Here is a 4,340-nt window from a genome sequence, read left to right as displayed (position 1 = left end):
GTTTCTTCTCTTGTTGATAAGGTGGCTGTTGAAAACCCTGAGGATTTTGTGGCTTTTGATTCCCTTGACCACCCTAGGAGAAATTTGGGTGGTTCCTCCAACTTGTATTATAAGTATTATTGTATGGGTTATTTTAAGATCTAGAGTTATTATTACCCATATAGTTGACTTGTTCCTCTTCGGTTGTGGGATTGAAGGATTGATATTCTGTATGCACACCTCCTCTGCTTGAGTCACATCTCATTATTGGATGTGCCTGCGTAGAACCAAGTAAACCATCAATCTTTTTATTGAGAAGTTCTACCAGATTTGACAGCATAGTAACTGAGTCGACGTTATAAACGCTGGCTGTTTTTATTGGCTTAGTCCTCATGACTTGCCACTGATAGTTATTCAGTGACATTTCTTCAATGAATTCATAAGCCTCTTCAGGTGTTTTGTTGTTGATGGCTCCGCTAGTAGCTGCGTCAACCATTTGCCGAGTCGAGGGATTCAGACCATTGTGGAATGTTTGTACTTGCAGCCAAAGCGGTAACCCATGGTGAGGGCACCTTCTCAGTAAGTCCTTGTATCTCTCCCATGCATCGTAAAGTATTTCAAAATAGATCTGCACAAAAGAAGAGATATCATTACGTAATTTAGCCGTTTTAGCTGGCGAAAAATATTTTAGTAAAAATTTCTCGGTCATTTGTTCCCAAGTAGTGATAGACCCTCGTGGTAACGAGTTCAACCACTGTTTAGCTTTGTTTCTCAGTAAAAAGGGAAATAACCGAAGACGAATGGCATCATCAGAAACGCCATTCATTTTAAATGTGTCACAAAATTCCAGAAAGTTTGCTAAGTGAGCGTTGCGATCTTAATCCTGCAAACCATCAAACTGAACAAACTGCTGTATCATTTGAATTGTGTTAGGTTTTAGTTCAAAAGTATTCGCAGCTACAGCAGGTCTAACTATGCTAGATTCAGTTCCTGTTAAAGAAGGTTTAGCATAATCATACATCGTGCGTGGAGCAGGATTTTGATTAGCCGCAATTGCAGGAGGTAGCTGATTGCCTTGGTTTTTAGCCATCTCTTCGGTTGGGGGTTGAGTATCGTCTTCTTGCTTATTCTCCATGTATCGTAAGTTGCGCCTTATCTTTCTTTGATTTCTACGAACTGTACGATCGATTTCTTCATCAAAAAGTAATGGTCCCGACAGTTTCTTCTAGTCATAAACTATAAAATCCTGCCCAGAGAAAGAATAAGTAATTTAATAAATAATAATAATAAAATAAAATAAAATTGCAAGAAAAGTAAATGGCTAAAGTAATAAAAATTTAGTGTTCCTAATATTTTAGTTCCTCGACAACTGCGCCAAAAACTTGATCGCGTGATTCGTAACAAGTAATACATATTTATAATGAAGATCAAACATAGACTAACTATCATCACGACGAAAAGGCAAGTGCACCTATCGTACAATAGTATAGTAATGGCAAGACCGGGATATCGTACCCAAGGGAACCAAAAGTACTAGTAATAACTATCTTTTTATTATTTAACCTAGAAATAGAGAGGGGTTGTTTATTAAACTAATTAACTAAATTAATTAACTAATTAAACTAAAGTAAAGAGAAAATTTGGAAAAAGTCTTGAAGAAAAGTAATTGACAAAGACGACACCCAAGGAGGAATCCACCTAGATTTCACTTGTTATATGACTCTGAACCAGATGATTTATTCACTTGACTTGATCTGTGAGACTCCCTAACCTATATTATTATCTCTTTCGAGACTAATAACGTCTAACCCTCAATTGAATTAATCGAAATCTCTTTCTTAATTAAAACCCCTAGGGAAGCAGTAAATCAATCTATGGACTCCTATATTAGGTTTCACCCTAATCTGGTAAAATCTCGTAAGCCTTTTCTAGGCGTTGATCAACTCCGCTTAATTATGCCAAATCTACTCTTAGACAGGGACTTTTGCTCCTCTGCATAAGCATATCTGTGACAGCCCTAAATTGACCCTGGTCGAAAAGTGGTTTCGGGACCGCTAAACCTAGTCACCGAAGTATTTGAGTATAATATTTATTGTCTAAAATATGTGAATATGAGTGTGTGAAAGTTTTAAGCTTCGATTTAGTCGTGTGAATTTAGTTAATAAGACTTATGTGTGACACTTTTGAAATGTGATAGGTTAATCTATAAGGATCTATTAGCGCATGTTATGAAAATAATGGGTTTGCATGTCAAATTTCCACCTATGACAGGTAGTGGCCGGCCATGATGGGTTATATACATGCAATATGTATTAATTATTAGTTAGTAGCTTTATATTTTATAACATAAATAAATAAAAAGGGAAAAAGTAATTGAAATAAGGAAATGAAGGGTGATGAAAACAAAGCTTGAGTTTCTTTCTTCTTGGTCGAATGTAAAGAGGAAGATGGGAGAAAGGCATTCGGTCATCTTAAGTTAGCATTAAGGTAAGAAGTTATGTTAATTCTTGAAATTTTGGTTAATCTTGAATGAGGTATCAAGTTATTTTAGTAGCCCATGTCGAATTTTTGATTGTGGGAATAAGTAGGGCTTTCGGCTATGGTAATTAATAAGGGTGATGGTTGTTGTTTCATGATAAATTTAGATGAACAATGGTAGATGAGTGTTTGAACTATACAAATGAGCATATGTGAGCATTGGGTGCTAAGGGAAAAGAATCGGCTACCTTATTATGTACCAAGACCGAATGTGAATTTGATTATGTTTGAGTAATTTATGTACTTAAAATTGATGTAGTATAAGTTACCATGTTCTTGCCGAATATGTAATTGATAAAGGAGGAGTTTGTTATTGAACGTTAGGCTAAGTCCCTAGTGGATGGATGAATTGATAATAATTGTGTATAAAGATTTGCTTTACTATGTCTTTGTTAACAAGATGAGAAATGAGTTAAGATGGTCTTAGTGTACCGATTAGGACCTAAGGAGTTGAGCTTATTGATGGTATAGATTTCTAATGCACCTATGGTAATGGCCGAACATGTAGTTGTTTAATGTTTGAACAAATGCCGTTTAGGTGTTCTAAATTGTCTAAATTAGATGTTAATCATCTAAGGATTCGGCATTGTGCATTCTTGTTAAGAGTTTGATTTGAAATCATGAGGTTTTGTTGACTTGTGTTTAAATGGCATTCGGACATGGTCTATGAGTGTTTGCAAATCCGGTTTAAGTGCATAGGTGCTAAATACTTTGTATTGGAAATTTTGATGTATAAGTAGTAAATTGATTCAAATGAATTGGTTCTAAAATGTATATGAATGCCGTATGATTGTGTTTGATTGGGGAGTAAATTGTTTGATCTAGCTCAAGAGCTTAGAGGATCAAAGTTGGATAAGGGAAAGGAAAAATGATTGAATAGTCGTTGAAATCGTTCGACAACATCCGAGGTAAGTTTCGAGTAATGGAACTTAGTTTATGATTTGTTTAAGTCATGACACATAAGCATAACAAATAAACGGTGATATAATGATTCTATTTGAGTTATATATATTGAGGTAACTAGTTTATACTTATGACGGGCAGCCGAATGCGTATAGAGATCATGTTATAAAGCAAATCAAAATCATGCTCTTGTATGTGGCTATTGAGCCGAAAATGGTAATGGTTGATAAGTGTCTTGTGTTTGAATTCTAGTTATGAAAATGAAATATAGATGTGTTATGATTTATCGATATGTGTGCACCAGTATTTGGATGATATCCGGGCTAAGTCCCGATGGCATTTGTGCTAGTGACTATATCCGGGCTAAGTCTCGAAGGCATTTGTGCTAGTGACTATATCCGGGCGAAGTCCCGAAGGCATTTGTGCAAGTAGTTGCTATACCCGGGCTAAATCCCGAAGGCATTTGTGCTAGTGACTATATCCGGGCTAAAACCCGAAGGCATTTGTGCGAATTGCTATATCCGGCTAAATCCCGAAGGTACTTGGGTTTGGAAGTGAGCGAGCTTGCTGTAATAATTTCAATTAATACGCTTGTAAAAATTCCAAACGATAAGGTATGTTTCGTATATGCATCGGAAAGGTTGAATCCTTTTAAATAGTATTCGCACGATTGATTAACGAACGTCCAGCCTTTAGTTAGGTTTGATACCCTGTGTATGAATATATTGGTTGAAGCATGAAGAAATTATGATTTTGAGAATGTGCATATATGAAATTATTCATTTAGTCATATGAACGCTATATTTTAGTCGTAAATAATTTCGTTACTCAAAACTTACTAAGCATTAAATGCTTATTCCGTTTCTTTAATTCTCTGTTTTATAGATTTTTGTTCGTCAGCTATCGGACTCAGGATTGTC

At 35.7% G+C, this 4,340-nt stretch overlaps 1 non-coding gene across 1 annotated transcript; it reads left to right on the top strand.

Moving 5' to 3' along the window:
• Positions 1–533: 533 nt before the first annotated feature.
• LOC121207344 (small nucleolar RNA R71) lies at positions 534–640 on the top strand. Its single transcript, XR_005902434.1, has one exon. It is a non-coding gene; the product is annotated as a small nucleolar RNA R71 (small nucleolar RNA).
• Positions 641–4,340: the final 3,700 nt, after the last annotated feature.

Source organism: Gossypium hirsutum, chromosome A09 (genome assembly GCF_007990345.1).
Source record: "Gossypium hirsutum isolate 1008001.06 chromosome A09, Gossypium_hirsutum_v2.1, whole genome shotgun sequence".
NCBI classification, from domain to species: domain Eukaryota; kingdom Viridiplantae; phylum Streptophyta; class Magnoliopsida; order Malvales; family Malvaceae; genus Gossypium; species Gossypium hirsutum.
The sequence above is the reverse complement of the archived record's forward strand: the minus strand, read 5'-3'. Positions and strand labels throughout refer to the sequence as shown.